Genomic DNA, 8728 nt, shown 5'->3' with positions numbered 1-8728 from the left:
TATCATTTAATGAGACATAAAGACATCCGAGAGACTAAAGACATAGTGTGTGTGTGTGTGTGTGTGTGTGTGTGTGTGTGTGTGTGTGTGTGTGTCAGAGAGGGGGAGAGGGAGAGGGAGAGGGAGAGGGAGAGGGAGAGGGAGTTTATGTGTACCACGTGTGTGCAGTTGTCCTTTGAGGACAGAAGTTCTCTAGTCCTCTTGTACTTGAGTTACAGGCAGTTGTGAGCCTGTATTGGGAATCAGACCCAGTTGTTTGCAAGAGCATTAGGCACTCTTAACTGTTGAGTCACCTCTGTACTTGAAGGCAGACCTTAAATGTATGCCTTCCTATGCAGGTATAGCGAGTCCTGTCTGAAGAACTGCTGCAAGCATGGGATATGCTGTTGTATAGTTGAGTACATTTTCAATATTAGGGGATTTAAAACAAATTTGTAACTGTTATTTTGCAGGAGTGGTTTCTCATGCACTTACTCCAAGATGGCTCCTTCACTTTCAATCAGGTATTCTAGTCAACATGGAGCCCAGAATGGACTCTGTTCTTAGGAAGTGCTGAGTGTATTAGGAAATAGAAGCCATGGGCTCACTATCAAATAGGAGTAAGAGGCTCTGTGAGATGCTGGGAAATGGAGAGAGCTCTATCTAGAGCTTTGCCATTGAAGGCCTGGAGCTTATAAATTATTTGTTCATTGGCAAAGGAGGTTTGCCTTGGAAACTAAAAAGACTCAAGACTCAGACCTGGTGATGAAGTGTCTCTAAACTGGGTCATGGACAAAGGCGAAGGATAGGCAACACCATAAATAATGAACTTACAGGACAGATGGTGTCAACCCAAGCATTTAGAAGCTCTCTACAAGGGACATGAAACCCAGAATGTAATGAGCTGCTGGGAAGCTTTGGGAGACTTCAATGTCAATCCATTGACTAATGATTTAGCTCAGTACTTATCTAGCCTGTTAGAACTACTTCGAACAGAATCTTCAGACTTCAGTCTGTCTTAACTGTCCTCTGCAGATTTCTAAGGTGGATATTTCTGGCACAAGATGGGCATTCAAGGTCATCTTAACTTGTGTTCAGCTTTAACAAGCTCTCCAAGACAATTGACCTGTACTGAGGTTGGAGAGCTATTCCAACAGAGACTAGCTTGTCTATACAATACTCATGTTCTTTCAGAATGGGAGTCTTTCTAAATGCATCTGGGATTCCCCTTGTCCCAAACTAATTCAATAAAACATGGAAAATATTTTGTTCAAGAAAATATAAAAAATAGAGTGTGTCTTCTATACAGAGGCTCCTATCTGGTGCTGTGGGAAGAGCAGTGAAATGCACTGCCATGTGCGTGTTTTTAAGAATGTGTTGAGAAATCAGACCACAAAGCACGCAAGAATAAATGCAGTTACTAATGGCATCATGAATACAGTAGAGGTGCCAAGAATTTTAACTACATATCCTTGTGTAACTTCTGAAGACTGATTCTCCATCTGTAGTGATAAACAGAAAAAGAGAATATGAAACAAGGACAACAATGATTGTGGCGGTCTGATGATGACAGTAGTTGTGATGATGGCAGTGGTGATGACAGTGATAGTGATTGTGACAGTGATAAATATACTGATGTTGATGGTGATGACACTGGTAGGGATGATGGTAGTAATAATAATGATGATGATGACAGTGAAGATAGTGATGATGGTGAGGATGACGGTGATGACAGGGAGGATAGTGATGATGGTGGAGACGATGGTGATGACAGTGAAGACAGTGATAGTGGTGGGGATGATGGTGATGACAGTGAAGATAGTGATTTTGGGGGGGATAATGATGGGATGGTGGTAGGCATGATAGTAGGGATGATGGTGAGGATGGTGGTGGAGATGATGGTGGAGATGATGGTAGGGATGTGGTGGGGATGATGGTAGGGATTTGGTGGGGATGATGGTGGGGATGGTGGTGGGGTTGATGGTGGGAATGTGGTGAGGATGGTGGTGGGGATGATGGTGGGAATGATGGTGAGGATGGTGGTGGGGATGATGGTTGGTAATAACGATGATCGTGATGATAATGAAGACAGTAATGTGGGGATGTGATGATGGTGTGTCGGTGGATGATGATGTGGTAATGGATAGTGATGATGATAATGGTGGAAAGGACAATGGCAGTGATGGTGGAGATCATAGTGGTGATGGTGATGGTGGTGACAGGGATGCTGGTGACAGTTGTCTGATAATGGTGATAGTGGCGGTTGTTGAGAATGGAAAGACAAGGTCCCAGCACTCTGATACAATCTGCAAAGGACAGCTTGGAGGTTTTAGAACAAATGAGACCATTCTGAATAACACTGTAGTACCAGTTCTTCTGAATTGCCTTCCCTGGGCATTTTGGGTCTGTCATTAGCCTGGTCTCTCTCCTACACAACTGGACTCTTTCTCTCCTAATGTTTATGGTTTTGATTTTGTTCTCATCCTCTTTATTGCATGTACACCTCTTTGGTGACATACACTTCCTTGTCCTGACTTAAATGGACTTTTTTGTCATACTTAGGATCTTTGAGTCTGCCCTTCACCCCAGAACATTCTTTTCTTTTCCATTCCATAAAATCAGACAGGTCATTTCACAAAACAGACAAACAGAAAGTTACAGTGCAATGTGACACCAGAGGGCCAATGCTCAGAGGCTCACGATGACTAAGAAGTGTGTCGTCTCTGACTTACTGTGTGACCTTGGGGCCAGCCACTTGCCCTCTCTGTGTCTCAGTCTCCCATGGTGGGATCATAATATCTACCGCCCAGCAGAGCTGAGAGCATTGAATAAATGATTATCTCGAACGCCCTCTGAGCTTCTGGGACAAAGGTGCTATGTAAATGCTCAGTACCCTTCTTCGTCTTCTTCTCATTAGTATTATTCAAACCCAGATGGCATTATTATTGTTGTTGATTGACAGCCCTGCATAGCCCCATTCACGGGTGTCAGAGAGCCAGGCGGTAGTTAACACAAGCAAAAACCATGTTTAAAACAAAGCCCAAGGAACACTCCAATAGTCTGTGCCTTGGGTTGCTATTAAAGCCACAGCAGCTGCGGTGGCAACACGGAGGGACAGGGCAAAGGAAACGCATCCCAGAGCACAAAGAGGGGAAAGTGGGTCTTGACACTGATCATATAATCGTGCTGGGCTTTTATAGACACTGGGAGGCCTCAAACAGAATAAATGCTTGAACTTGATCCACAGTTTACAGGCAGCGGCTGTGAAGGTCTTTGTTGCTGTCGCTGCCATGTTAATGACCCAGCTTGGGGCTCTGCCGCCACCGCCACTGCTCCTTCCAAAGAAAACAAATCAAAACGAGGAACTCCATGTCCAGCAATGAGTTTTCCATTATACAAAAATAAATATAACCCTTTGGTAGCTGGGCGGTCACCTTGCCGTAGTGGAGGCCGATGACGGCATCAAGGTGACTGTGAACACTTTGAACAGCTCTAACCAGTTCATTCGCAGGGAGGCCTTGTGTTTTTAATTGCAAATAAACAAATAGAAATCCATGATGGTGCCTTCCAACTCTGAGGATGGTGTCTGCTCTGAGGGAGCCTAGAGGCAGCAGCTGCCGAGGGAGGATAGGACCATTGGCTGATTTCTTTACACCATTCTCTCTGTCTGTGTGGATAAGACCCTCCCCAGAGTACATGCTGACCACACAGGAGCTTTAGTACATGACACTAGAGGACTTGAGTCCTACGGGTAGTCAGGAGGCATACAATTCACAGCCTAGGATTTTGATTATTTATTTGCTGTTGACACAGTAGCTCACGTAGCCCAGGCTGGCCTCACTTGCTACGTAGTCAAAGATGACCTTGAACTCCTGATCCTTCTGCTTCCTTCTCATAAATGTTGGGATGCTAGGTAGTGCTGTGAATAGAAACCAGGGCTTCATGCATGTGAAGCAAGCACTCTCCCAACTACCTTTCCCATGCCCTCCCCACTACACACACAGAAAGGGAGGTGTCATGCACCTTTAGTGGGGCATCTGGACAAGTGAGTAGATAACATATCTCTAGGACATGGGCACACGTACATGGGAAGGTGGATGGCTGTTATAAAATATGGTGAGGCAGAAGTAGGGATGGTAAGGCAAGAGAGAAATCTTGGGAGCAGATCCCTCTTGGGGAAGGTTTAGGAATGCAATAGAGGGCAGGAAAGTAAGTGAGACATCTGAGGTCCAGGAAGGCTTCCTGGAGGGGGAGGTAAATTGGTCCTTAGAGATGCTGGCTGTCTATGCCCCTCCCTCCATCCTCATTTTTCTTAGATACAGCATTAGGAGCCCAGTGTGTTTCTCCATGAAGCAGAAGGCATTGATCCTAGTCAAGGGGAACATTTCTTTGAGCCAAATGCATTGCAACTTTGCTTTCTTCTCATCTCTGTATTTTATCATGCTTTACATTTGTATCAAACTCTTCTCCCTCACTGGGTCCTTCCTGGTGGTCCTTAGATTTACACTAGGAGGGCACCCACACACCCATCCATTCATCCATCCATCTTCCCATCCATCCATCCATCCATCCATCCATCCATCCATCCATTCATCCATCTATCCATCCATCCAATTATCCACCCATCCACCCATCCATTCATCCATCTATCTTCCCATCCATCCATCCATCCATCCATCCATCCATCCATCCACCCATTCACCCCGCGGGTGGGCCTTTTGCTTGACATCCTTCCTGGTGGTCTTTTACTTGACACCGGGAGGGCACCTACACACCCATCCATTCATCCACTCATCCACCCATCTACCCATTCACCCATCTATCCATCCATCCACCTACCACCCTCCCATCCATCTTCCCAACCATCCGATGGATTCCCTTCCCACACCTTCCTTATAGAAACTGTGTAAGGTATACTAGGTGCTAATTAATAGGCTCTGTCTTCCAGCAGAGCTGGTTTCTTTCTTGGGTTGGGAACGGCACCCTGGTGGCACAGAGTGTTAATGCAGAAGCAAGCCCAAGCACTTTTGGCAGCTTCAAAGGGATAGAGATGAGGTAAAAGTTGTGATCTGAGACCAAAAGCAGGTTCCACAGGAGTCATTGGAGGTGTAAAGGGGTGCAATCTAAAGTAAAGGGTGCAGGAACTGAGAGGAAAATGGGATGTTGCCATAATATAACACTGGAGCAGTGTTGGCAGAAGCTGTAAGGAACTATTAGTGGAAATACACAATGCTCTATGTTAGCGACTTTTCTTGTCATGGTGACAAAATGCTCAACTGAAGCAACTGAAGGGAGGAAGGCTTGATGTGGCTTACAGTTTCAGATGACAAAGTTCATCCTATCAGGAAAGAACAGAGGGCAGGGCCAGCTTCGTCCATGGCAGTGGAGATTGCAGCCTACCAAGCTCACATCTTGATGAAAAATGGGAGAACACAAGGCCAGAAGCTAGACGAGGTGATAACCCTCAGAGGCCCACTCCCAGTGGCCTACTCCCACCAGCTTGACCCGCCCAACACAGGGAACCAGGTTTTCAAATCCATAAGCCTGTGGGGACACATTTCACACCCGGACTGGAGCAGGCTCACAGAGACGGTTGGCAAGTACCTGAGGTCTTAAGACGATTGTCTACCACATACTAAAGAATCCTGTGAAAAAGATGTTTAGGGACTTTGAAAGAGGAAGATCCAATATGGGGTGGCAGCAAGTTTGGCATCAAACTTTCCTGCAGTCACGTGGGAAAGAAGTTGCCCCTAGAGGACGGGGTGATGCAGATAAGGAGGTCTCCAGGGTTACAGGGGGCTCTGGCTGCTTCTTGCTATAGTGGAACTTGAGGCAGGGGGATAGCTCAAACTAGAGACTGTAAATACAAAGGAAGCAGGTTTTCCAGAGTTTGAAACCCTCCTGTCCTTCCAGATAGAAGTAGGATGGATGAACAAATGGCTCTGGACAAGATTAAACCTGGGGAATGATGAGGAGAACTTGGTCTGAAGATGGAATGAGGGCATGACCGTAGCGTCCTCTGTTCAGACCTTGGAAGGAGCTGAGGGGAAAGCCCTGGAGAACGGCTCATTCAGAATAAAATGGAGAACAGGATGGCGGGACTTAAGACTCCTGAGCAGCAGCTGGGGCTGGAGAGATGGCTCAGTGATTAAGACACTAACGGCCCCTGCAGAGGACCCAGGTTCAATACCCAGCACCCACATGAAGGTTCACAACCCTCTGTGACTCCAGTTCCAATGGATTTCACACTCTCTTCTGTCAGTCAAGGGTACCAGACACAGATGTGCCATAGACATACATGCAGACAAACACTCTTACACATAATATAAATATAAGTATTTTTTTAAGAATTCTAAGTGGATGCAACAGGAGCTCAAAGTTGAGAGTGGTTTACCTGGGAGAGAGGCATTGCTGTGACCTTTCTCATGCTGTGAGCTAAAAAATGTACAAGGTTTTTTGTTTGTTTTATTTTATTACCTTTTCTGTCATGTGGTATATACTAAAAACATCTTCTAAATTGTGACTGACATATGGGAAGAGAAAGTGGGAGTATTCTAGATGCTTTCTAGTGATGATGTTTTTAGTGAATGTTTTGTTTACAGAGTGGTGTCATTGGGAGGGTGGTTTGACAGCATCAGGACAAGACTTCTAATGGCTGTATTAAAGATGCCTGTCCCCAGTAGGCCTCCTTCAGCTGAAGTGTAACCCTTCCTGTGTCTTGGGATCACCCCTGAGAGAGCCCAAGGCCAAAAGCTGAAGCTTCTTATTGTCAGGACAACTGCACCTGAACACCAGTGAGCAGGCCATGAAAGAGTTGGTCCACTATGGACTGAAGAAAAGATTCTACCAAAAACATTTGCTCATCTGCTCTCTTTCTAATCCTCCGGGAAAGTCACAGAATCCAGACCTAAGGATTGCCATAGGTGTGCACATCCCAATCTACACAAGACATGTGCAAAGACGGTACAAGGTCCTGCCTGCAAAATGTGTTTATGAGGGAAGAGGAGGCCTGCTCTTTTCCAGGACGACACAGCTCTGGGGTGGAGCTTTGACGGGTAGCGTGACAGCGACATAACAGCCTCACTCACAGCCTTGTCTTCAGGTGTCGTCTGAGAGGTCAGCCTTGCTGCTCTGGAGGCCATCGCCCTAGCAGTTGGTTCTGTGCTGTGCAGGCACTCCTGGGTATTGAGAGATGAGGATATACGCAGCTCTTTTAAGCGATCAAGACACTATGTGTTGCCAAAGGATGATGACCAAAGAACTAGCAAAGAAGTAGACACAGAGTCTTGCTGTTTGGATCTGAACTGATCCCCGTTCGTCATTCTGAGCTCTTGTTTCTGTGGCCGGTGAGGATGCTTGGGGAGGCTGCAGAACCATGAGGAGGTAGCAGCTGCTGGAGCCAAGCTGCTGGGAGTTTTCTTTGGGGGTCTGCTCTCAAAGCTAGCTTCTCGTGACACAGTCTCTCTCGACTTCTTCCTGGCCCACCGTGCTCTGAGAAGCCTCTGCCACGCCTTCCTGTCCCCATAAACTGAACTGTCCCACCACGGTAAGCCGAAAACCTTTGAAACTGTGTGCCAAAGGAAACCTTTGTTGTTTCTGCCGGGTTTTGGTGACGGTAAGGTAAATAATAGAGCAAGAAGCATGCGCAGGGCGGCAGCATCGCCCATAGAGGCAGACTTGTTAGTAGGCCACCAGATGTCCCAGAAAGCAATGGCCACAGGAAAGGGGAAGGATAAAATGCTATTTGGCAAGCCCTAGTTCCTCCTTAAACCTGAAAAAGGAGACACAGGCGCACAGCTCCAGAGATCTTTCTGGAGTTCATTACTTCCTGGGGTATCTCTCCTTAGCCTTGAAGCCTCACTCGAAGTTTCTACAAACTCAGGGTGGCAGACAGGGCTTAGCATGGAAGGAGAAACAGAAAAACAGCCATGGATGAACAGGTAGTCTAAGGTGTACGGGCAGGGTTCTGAGCCGGGCGACTCACAGTGCTCTGTGATATGTAGAAGTTGTATTGGTCCCTGTGCATGTAAACCTTCCGCTCTCGTCCGGCACAACTCGCTGTGGGATGCAGGGATTGGGAAAATCCTGTTCTGTGATAACTCCATATACTGTGGTGTTTATGGACATAGGGCTGCCCTTTCCTCCCATCTAGCAGGCAGAAATCTGCGGGTGAGGTAGGAGTGAGACATTTATTACATTGTGATAGTTGAAAGATGGACTTTCAGAAGTTAAGCGGTGATGGTATGTCTTTATAATGCTAGCACTTGGGAAGCTGAAGCAAGGGCATTGCAAGTTCAAGGCCAGCCTGGGAGAAAAAGGAAGTTTAAGGTTACTCCGGAATAGAATATTCAGTTATTTTTTCAGGAAGCATCTTCCATTGCTGCCAAAACCCATTTTTTGGACAAGGCTCACGCTTTGCTTCTGGCATAACAGGTTGTCCATGAGATCAAGGCTCCCAACAAGGTGGACACTGGAGCATCATGGATCCCTGTTCACTGCCCCAGAATTGGGATGTAGGACCTGGGCTGGGGCAGCAGCTTTAAAAGCCAGGGGTTCCCACCGGCCTTGGGCAAGATGGCTGCCATTGTGTGGATGATAAGCCATCCCCTAGAGTAACCTTGTGACAGGGACACCCATGCTTTCATATCTGTGTTGTCATCTGACAGAGTCCCCGCTCGTTCCTTAAGGCTCTGGTTCTTAGATGTGGGCCCAGAAGAGACTACAACCCGTGGTGCTGGTGTTACTGGTA

The sequence above is a fragment of the Rattus rattus genome, chromosome 6, assembly GCF_011064425.1.
Source record: "Rattus rattus isolate New Zealand chromosome 6, Rrattus_CSIRO_v1, whole genome shotgun sequence".
Classification (NCBI taxonomy): domain Eukaryota; kingdom Metazoa; phylum Chordata; class Mammalia; order Rodentia; family Muridae; genus Rattus; species Rattus rattus.
Note: the sequence above shows the minus strand (reverse complement) of the source record.